Raw genomic sequence first — 10,159 nt, forward strand, 5'->3', positions numbered from 1 at the left:
TGCATTCCTGGTGCTTGGCAAAGTGCCTTGCTGCCAGTGGAGCTGTTTATCCAACTGGCCAACCTTAACGGAGCACCCACTATGTGTCAGGCTCTGTCCCGGGTACAGCAGTCAGTCCTGGCCCTCAAATTGCTTCAAAAGGATGTGCTCAGGGAACCTCTAGTGAATGAATCAACATTTAATCACTTTGCAAATGGGGAAACTGATGTCCAAAGAGGCAAAATGCCCTGTCCATGGGTGTTCCTGCCTCCCCTCCCATGTCTCTTCTACTCCATTTCTCTCCCAGGACCACAGCAGCAGTGCAGAGAATTCAAAACGAAAGGTTACAGCCAAAACAGGGGGAAGAAAAGGAAGAAGAAAATCTGCTGAATTTTCCCCTTTCCTCCATAATGTAAAGAAAATTACTTTTGCCAACTATCACAGCTTAAAAGCAATTAGAGTTTTTGGAGGGTACTTTGGGCACGAGCAGAAGCAACAGAGAAAGTGCCCGGCATGGAATTTTTCCAGCGTTCGTTCGTATCAAGCAAAAGAAAAAAGGCGTTAAGCTGGGTGTGGTGGCTCACACCTGTAATCCTAGCACTTTGGGAGGCTGAGGCGGGCAAACTCACTTGAGGTCAGGAGTTTGAGACCAGCCCGGCCAACATGGTGAAACCCTGTCTCTACTAAAAATATAAAAATTAGCTGGGCGCTGGGCGTGGTGGCACGTGCCTGTAATCTCAGCTACTCAGGAGGCTGAGGCAGGAGAATTGCTTGAACCCAGGAGGTGGAGGTTGCAGTGAGCCAAGATTGCGCTGCTGCACTCTAGCCTGGGAGACAGAGCAATACTCCATCTCAAAAAAAAAGGGCATTAAAAGCAGCAATTTCCAGCAGCAGAGACGGTGGAGACAAAATATTTACAGTCTCTGAGGGAGGGGCCTGGAAGCGGCCAGGGGCCTCCCCTGCTCCCCACCAAGCTCCACATTCTAGAAGGCAGGGAATGGGAGGGGAAGAATAGAAGATGAGGAGATGAGCCTTACCCATGCAGGCTTGGGGCAAGGGGTAGAGAAGCCCCCAGTTGCCCCCTGCTCACTCACCCTTTCCCCACCACCCATATCCCCCAGGCACCAGAGATCCATCCCTGTAAACCTCAGACCTGGACCCAATTCTCCCCTGCTCAAAATCCAGAGAACATCCAGCACTGCAGGCTGGCACTGGAGACATGCACAGCCTGGGCCCCTCTCCAGCCTCATCCGCAGATGCTCCCCAATGTGGCACACTGCCCCGACTGTCTTCTGAGCAGCCACACTCAGTCTTGTGGCAAGGCCTTTGCCCAGATACAGGAGCATAAGGATGCATTGCTGTATCGGGGCAAAGGCCTTGAGAGGGAGGTGAGGCAGGTTTGAGAATCTGGACCCAGAGCAGGGAAACTGAGCCAGGATCACACAGCCCTAGACCCGAATGCTGGCCTGCCACCCAGGCCTCTGCCGCTGAACCCTTCCTTCACCTGGACTTTTGCTGGACCCTTGACCTTCTCCCTCCAAATACAGAGCACACACCTCTTCCTGAAACCGCACCACCTTCGTCCCAGCTGCAGCAGACTCCCCTCTGTCTGGCACACAGACACAGCCTCGTGTAGAAGCAATGCTCCTATGTTCAAATGCCAGGTCCTCCATTCATTAGCTGCGTGATCTCCACCAAGTCCCTCAATCTCTCTGAGCCTCAGTTTCCTCATCTGTTAAACGTGGATAGTAACAGTGCACATCTCATGGCGTTATTGTTAGGATTAAATGAGGTAATATAAGTAAAGCATTTAGCACTGTGCCCAACACTTAACAGGTGTTCAGTGAATTCTCCCCTGCCCTATTTCACGCTCAATCCTCAGGTGTGACTCCCCAGGCCTTGGATGGCCCATACATGCGCACTCAGGCTCCCACTCCACATGCAGTCACCTAACAAATGCTCACTTAGAAGACATGTGCCGGCTGGGAGCAAAGGGCACTGGAGGCTCTAACGAGTTTGGCACATGCAAAGAGGACCAATCCCTGAGCACAGGGCCAGGATCCTCCCATTTTGCTTGGCTTAGGAAGGATTCCTCCAAGAATGCTGGTAAACCTCAGCCAGAGCCCTCAGAATCTGCCAGGCCCCGTGGAGTAGGTGAATGGAGGTTCAGCCTCCCAGAGGGATGAAGAGCACACCTCCCCTCCAGCCTGAGGCCTGCAGGTCAGCCCTCAGCCATCCTCCCAGCCCCACTGGACAAAGGCAAGCACAAAGACCCAGCAGGCAGTGATGAGAATGAGGGCAGAAATCAGGTCTCAAAGGCAGCAGGATCCGGGGAAGCCAGGCAGTCCTGAGCTCAAATCTCACCCCAACCCCTAACCAGGCGGGTGACCACCCTGAGCCTCAGTTCCTCATTCATAAAACGGAGTTGATAATGCCCACCTTGCAGAACAGCTGTGTACACGAATGAGGGTAACATTCTTCCAGGTCCCTCCGGGATCTAGCATATAGTCACTGTGGGAATACAAAGAGACTATGCCCCACCCCGACCCCTGATTCCTGGACTGTAAGCATGGTGCCCTCCCCCGACCCTCACAGCACTGGGAGAGCAGAGGGAAGGCCTGGCAGGCTGAGGGGACACCGAGAACCTGTGCTGTCTCCTGTGACCCTTCCAGTCTACTTCCTGCCCAGCAGGGGGGTGAAGGACCAACCTACAGCCAGCCATGACCCGTCCTCCCCACCTCGCTCTCAGAGTAAAAGAGGCCCAGCCCCTGCCTCGTTTTGCCAGGAAGAAACAGTTGCCCAGGAGAGGAGGCGGCGCGCCTCTGTCTCACAGCTCCCATTGAGCCACTCTTCCGACGTGAGGAGGTTTCCTCTCCTTCCCCAACCTCAGAGAACACACAGGCTTGCTGTGGGTCCGGTGGCGCTGCAGGGCTGGAGAGCCAGGATCAGGAGATATTCTGATGTCTCTGCCTTTCACTCCTGCTCTGGCTGCCTTTCTCCCAGGGGCCTCTCCCACCCTCCTCCCCCACTGACCTCAAGAATAAGCCCAACAGTAATCCTGGCACTAATCTGGGCGCTCCTCCTTGCTGTGGGGGCAGGGAAGGGGACAGGAGACCAGTCTCAGTCCCAGATGGCTGAGCCTCAGGACACTCCACTGAGGCCTCCTCCCCAACCTGCACAGCTCTTCTCCTCTCAGGTAAGTAACTAGGCACACACACAAACACACACACACATGCATACACATGCACACACTCACACACACACAGGAATCCAGAGAGGAGAGGGAGAGGGAAAGAGAGTGGGGAGACTCTAATAGGGGAATCCTAGATCCATCCCCCGGGATGACTGACAGCCCTTCCACAGCTGATCCAGCCTCCTGGCTCTGTACCCAGGGGAGCACTAGTGGGTCCTGAATGACAAGCCCATGTGGCCTGGAAGCAGAGGATCCTGGGACTGGGAAGCCAGATGCCTGACTTATTGCCAAGGCTCTGCAGTGCTTCACCGTGAGACCCGAAACAGAACTGGCCACTCCCTGTGCCTCAGTTTCCTATCTGGAACTTAGAGGAGGAATGAGATCATCTCTAAGTACGCCTTCCAGTTCCAGCATTCTGTGACTCCATACCTGTGACCTCTGGGACCCCTCAGGGAGTCCCAAGCATCGGAGAGTGCTGGGGGAGGGATCACCCTAACTCCAAGGAGGCGGGAAGCCCAGGGAGACCTGTAGCTACCCTGGGCTGGCAGAGGGCACTCATCCTGCCGCAGCCTCCCAGGGAGGAGTCCAGGCTCTGGCAGGAGGCCGGAGGACAGAGGACTGCTCCTCAGTATGGCCTCAGGCAGCCCGAGGCCCTGTTCGATGTCCACACATACCCCAGAAGCTCAGAAGTGAAAGGGCTTGATGTCTATAATTTAAAATACTCTAAAAAAAAAATAAAGCAAAATGTGTCAAAATATCAGCAATTGTTAAATCTAGATGAGGGGTATGTGGGAGTTCCCCATACTATTCTCTCTACTTGTCTGAAAATGTTCCCAAGAAAATTTAAAAAAAAAATAGCACAGTCATGTGAGCCAGGCAGGAGCCCCCCACACAATGCCCAGAGCTCCTGGCATGCCTGAAAGGCAACTGGGTCTCTAAAGTAGGTTAAACATCCCACCCCCATCTCCTTTATGTTGTTTCCCTAGAAATTGCTTTTCACAAATTCCACTGAGCCCTAGCTGCACATTTAAAAGCCTTAACACATTCAGAAGCCAGACACTGCCCTTTATTGAGATGACTGCCGTCTTGTGACCACACCTCTCCCACCCACCAGGCTCCCCATGCCCTCTGCAGAGCAGCCCGGGTCTGGGGGTACTGATACTGATTCCATCTTCATGAGGCCACCACCCTCTCGGAGCCTCAGAATGTCCCTATCTGTGGAGCAGAAATGATGACAAGTCAGTAACTGCCCGGGCATCTCATTCATAGGCAACGTGTCACCTGACAAAGAGACTGAAATCCGCAGTTAACAGATGGGAAAGCTGAGGCCCAGGCCCAGAAGAGACTGGAAGCAAAATAAGAAAGGTGGAGAACAGAGGGTGGAGGAGGTGGGCAAAGTTCCCCAGCTGTTCCAACTCCCCCTCCTCCCCAGCCCTCTATCCCCACTCTGGCGGTGTGGGTCGGAGACATGGGGACTTGCATCTCTTTCTCTGGCTCCTGTTTATCAAGCTTCCTGGTCAGAAATAAATGGCCATGATTGCAGTCTCCCAGCCAGGCCCAGCTGACCCTCACCAACACTGGCCAGGCTTGCCTCCATGGATCGATAATGGAGAGTTATCAGTACCCCAAATGATCAATAGCTAATTGCTGAGTGCCGTGCAATTCATCCGGGAGAATTATGTATGGCCAGTGACTGGGTGGCCCCGCCCCAGCCTGGCACAGCCATCAGGGACAGGGAGGGCTGTATCTACGGTGAGCGTCTCAGCAGCAAAGCAGCCCATAACTCAGGAGCTTCTCAAACAGATGTTTTGGGCCCAGCCCACATCCCCAGGCCCAAGGAACCACCCAGGGAGGAAGTGGCAGTGGCCACAGAGGCCCCAAGGGAGGCACTGCATGCCCCCGATCAGCTTAGTTGGCCCCCAACTAGGAACCCAAGATGGATAAGCCCAGTCCCTGCCACCAAGGTGATCCCAAGTCAAAAGAAAGACAAACTGCCCCCCAGGCCTTGCACACAGTGGGTACACAGCAAATCATAAATGTTTCCTAAATGTAAAGCTGATACACTGCTCTCAGAGTTCTGAGGAAGGATGGGCTGCTTCCAGGAGGGGTGACCAGGAGAAAGTTTTTCTTTTTTTTTTTTTTTTTTAATGTGGCATTTGGGCTGATCCTTAAAAAGAGGGTGGAATCAGAGATGGGGGAGAACTCTTAGATGGAAGGACCATGGAGGAGGAAAGCGACAGCACACCTGATTGGCTGGAGCCTGGGCACACAGAAAGGTGCTTGGGAGAGAGGGCTGGGGTGGGACATAGGATTGTGCAAGGTGTCAAGGGGTCGGGACGCCAGCCTGGAGGTAACAGGGAGTGCTGGAAGGGTGCTGGGTGAGAGTGCGACAGCCAGCCTGGGCTTGGGAAGGTCTGTCTACGGTTTCCACCAGACTGCATGCCCAAAGAGGGCAGAGGCTGGTCTTACTCATCTCTGTCCCCATAGCACCCGGCACAGCCAGGCCTGGAGGAGGCACCCAAACAGTGATTCATTGAATGATCATAGATCATCAAATTGTAGGACAGGGGAGTCCTGGAATTACAGCCGTGAAATAGCATGTTTCTATAATGCCCTGCCAAGTAGAAAAATACATATTAGAGCCTCAAAAACAGCCTTGTAAGGCAGGCAGGGAGATCATTCTGTCCAGTGTCCAAAGGGGAAAGCCGAGGCTCAAAGAGGGACAGTAATCTGTCCAAGGTTACATACCAGAAAGGGCTAGGGCCTAGTGCCCTCCCCACCCTGACCCAGAAGGCTCAGGACTGCTTGCCTTGGTATGGCCAGGGTTGCCTGGGAGGTGAAGGGCTACCCCTCACTTATCACTGGGTTCTCCTCCTCCCCAGGAAGCCCCCCAATCTCAGCCCCACTCTGTACTGGGGCAGTCGGAGAAATACAGCAGATGCTGCCCTATTGAGCATCCCTCATTCCATTCCCAGCTGAGACTGGCTGCCAGCCACCATGACAGCCTGTCCTTGTACCTATAATGGAAACAGAGCCAAGAAGGGAGTCTCTAGAACCTCCAAACTGGTATAGACAGAAGACAAAGCCACTCCTCCCCCAGTCTCCACCTTAGAAGTTTGGGAAGCCTCACTGTGAAGCAAGAACAATGGACCAGGAATCCAGAGACAGTGTTAAGCCTAACTCACTGTGTGGCTTCTGGAGAATCACTTCTCACCGTGGCCTCAGTTTTCTCATCTGTGAAATGGAACAATGCTGTCTGCCTACTTTATTAGAACTACCATGAGGACTAAACAAAATAAGGAGTATAAAAACACAAAATTATAAAGCAGATTTTGCCTTGGAAAATAATAATAATAGGGCTCCTCTTTACATTGAAACTCCAACCTGACTCACTTCCCCTTCCTGCAGAGGGCAAAAACATCAGCTAACATTTACTCAGATCCTACAATGCCGTCGGCAGTGGCTGCTTTACATGCATTATTTCCAAGTGGGCTACGGTAGATATCATCCCCCCATGACACGCATGAGGAAAGTGAGGCTCAGTAAAGTAAAGTAAAGTGACTTGTCCAAGCTCACCCAGCTTGAAGCAGCTGAGCCAAGATTCAAACCCACTTCCATCTGGCATCCAAGCCCAGGCCCTCTGGATCCACCAGGCTGATTTGAGGAGCCACTCCACACCCCAAAGTCTCAGAGCTTCAGAATCAGCGCTCAGGGTGTGGGGACATGTCACATACACACACACTCCACTGAGGCCAGTGACCCTGACATCAGAGGCACGGTGCCACCCCATGGTAAGGCCATCAGAGCTGGGAGGGGCACGTGAGGAGGGTGGCTGGCACGGCTGGCCTTGAGCTAATTGTATCAGTCCTGGGCATGGAGCTGTCTATCCAGCTGTCCAGGCGGGCGGGTGCTGGAACTGGGCCACCTGCCAAGGTCCAGCCTCCATGTCCAAACCAACCTGGACACCGAAGTTCCATTTTGGCCCCTCTCACCCTGACCCTGGTGGCTGGCAGTTCCCACATAGATCCAGACGGCCATGGTGGCAGCTGCTATCCCTCCTCCGGAGGCTGGCACCTCCCCTGATGTGGCCATATGGCCCCACATGCTCTCTGACAGCTGGAGTGCTGAAACAACTGCCTACGGAGGCCCTGCAGAGGCCCCGAGGCCTCGGTCGCCCCACCCACCCCTGCCCAGCAAGCACAGGCATAGCCAGAAAAACCTGAGACTGCAGTGCCTGCTCCCAACTTGCTTAGTGACCTTGTGCTGGTCACTGCCCCGCTCTAGGCCTCAAGCTCTTCCTCTATCAAATAGTATCACCTCACTACTCCTCTACCCCTTTTCCTTTGTAGTCCTCTACCCCTTTTCATTTATAGCCCTCTTCTGAGGTTACAAACTCCCACTCAAACTCACTCCAGTTATCCACAGAGACAAACAAACACATCCACTTTACAGACATAGGAACTAAGGCAGACCCACAGGCCTCAGGGGCTTACTGAAGTGCACACAGTGGCAGGGTCAGTACTGGAGACTGCATCCATGACTTCAGGACACTTGCCACCTCTGTATGCCCAGGTGGTGGGGCCTATGAATCCTGAGCCCTCGCCCAACTCTGACAACCTAGATCACCCCACCCAGGTCTTCCCAGCTCCCGGACAACCCCTCCCACGACCACTAGAGGAGCAGTTTATGTCGCAAATCTAATTGTGTCTCTCCAGAACTTCAACCCTGCAAGCCCTGAATTCAGAATCAGCCCACACTCCTCAGATGGGCACTGAGGATCCTCTTCTGTCTGGTGCCAACCTTCTCCATGCCCGTGTCAACTACTCCACTGCAAACATGTTCTATCCTTGCCCAGCACTTCCCACCTCCATGCCTTTGCCAGCGCCATGCCATCTTCCTAGAAAGCCCCCACTCACATTCACATAAGCCATTCACTCATTTAGTCAATTATTTACTAAGCAGCGACCAAGTCCCAGAAAATATCAGCAGGTCAAGACCCTGCCAGCCCCCTCCTTCTGAAACAGCCCCTTGCCACTCCCCCACTGACCTTCTTGATCACCCAGCCCGCTCGGCTCATACCCAGAGGTATGGGTCCAAATCTGTTTCCCCTTTGAGAGACCATCCAGGGAGGGGCCCAGGCTCATGATTGGTATCCCCAGCACTCAGTCCAGGTCTCAAGCCAGAAGATGCCTCCAAATGTGAAGTGAGGCTCAAGGGTAGGATTCCAGGGCCTGGAGACTAAGAAGCAAGGCGTGGTTCTTGGGAACAGGGGTCTGGGCCCGAGAAGCCCACAGAAGAAACTCTGAGACTGGTCAGGGTGGCCCTCAGCCCCCACAAAGGTATGCCTGAGTGGTCAGGGGCAGCTTTTTCCCTTGAGTCACCCCAAGACCCAGGCCACTCAATAAATTCTTACCACTGGATTTGTTAGAATACTTCTATAATTTAAAACCCAAATATGGCAGGGTCAGGTCTTGCCTGGGGAGGGAAATTAAGGGGGTCACACTGGGCACTGCTCCTTCCCAGTCAGGAGGTTGGGGTGGGAAAGTGGCTGTTTTCCTAAAGGGGGCAGTCAGTAGGGGTTGGAAGCCCCAGGCTGGAATTTTCACCCCTGGCAGAATAGACCAGGGGCCAAAGAAGTGCCCCTGGTCTCCTCCTCACCATGGCTCAGGACCCTAAATGAAGGGTTCATTTTGCTGGAGTTGGTTGGGGTGGGAATGGAGGTATCAGAAGAACCGTGGCAGGGGTTCAAGCAGGCACCGATGGGTGGGGGGTGGGGCAGGGGTGGGGCACCGTGGCAGGGGTGGGGCCAAGCTAGGCGTCTTGCTATGCTCCAGCCTCCTGGATGTCAAACAGAGCTTTGGTCAACACCTAGGAGGCAAAAGTCTGGAGCTTAGGAGTCCCTTCCAGTCCCCCTCAGTGCACATTTAGATCATGGGGAAACTTTTGACCCACAAAGGGGCTCTAGGATGGAGAGGATAAGAAGGCTTCTGGGGCCGAAGGAAAATGCCAGTACCCAGCATAGAGTGCCAGGCTGGGTGGGGAGTGATTTGGATCCCTGGGATGGTAGTGAACTCCGAGAGCTGTGCAGAGGATGACAGGAGCCGGGCTTCCAAACCATCAAGCAAAGCTCAGACAGCCTCTGGCCCCAAATCCAGGAAGCACATATTTAACCAGGCTAGGGTTAAAAGGTCCCACAGGCCAGAAGCCTTTGCTCAACTGCCTCTGGCTGAGAACAGCCGCTGCCGGCCTGGTAAACGTGCCATACACAGCAGGAGCCCGCCTGCCAGGTCAATAAAGAAGGCCTGGGTGCCCTCCACGCCTCACCGAAGAGGGTCACTGGATACCCTCGCAGTGAAAAAGGGCTGTCCAGAGACTTAGAAGACTGCCTCCATCTCTGCCACAAAATCCTCCTCTGTGAAATGGATAAGAACCTTGCCCATGGGTCCTGCACTCTCACAAAGCGGCTAAGGGATTCCAAGGGCTAATGGAGGTGGAAGTAAGGTTTAAGCCTGAAAGCTGATATCACCATAGACATTACCATACTACAGAGACCCAGGTAGATACTGACTGCTCCAGCCGCCACACCCCTCCACACAGCATCCGGCTGAGATCAAGACTTCTAACTACATAGGTTCACACGGCGAGTGGCAGGAAAGAAGGCATATGGATGGGGGCTGCTTGGGATCCCGGCAGTTACAACCCCAGGGAAGTTCTAACTGGAAGGACTCAGTAGCAACCAGAGAAGGCTTCCTAGAGGAGGAAAAACCTGCCCTGGAAGCAAGCAGGATGAGGAGCCTGCAGGAGTCCTGACCCATGACCCTTCCTTGAGTCTCTCACTCCAGGAGACATGGGGTTCTCTCCCTCGCGGAGGCACCATCTTGGACCACAGCTTTCCATCCTGTCTTCCACAGAATTGGCTGGGTTGGCAGTGAGGGGTGTTCCCCTCACTGGGGTGTTCCCTCAGGCAGCCAGCACAGGTCCAGAGTG

General features: G+C 53.9%; 1 pseudogene; it reads right to left on the reverse strand.

The window, feature by feature from the left end:
• LOC102140943 (golgin subfamily A member 6C-like) overlaps positions 1-10,159 on the reverse strand; it is a 107,614-nt pseudogene that overhangs the window by 95,515 nt on the left and 1,940 nt on the right.

Source organism: Macaca fascicularis, chromosome 7, assembly GCF_037993035.2.
Source record: "Macaca fascicularis isolate 582-1 chromosome 7, T2T-MFA8v1.1".
In the NCBI taxonomy this organism is placed as follows: Eukaryota; Metazoa; Chordata; class Mammalia; order Primates; family Cercopithecidae; genus Macaca; species Macaca fascicularis.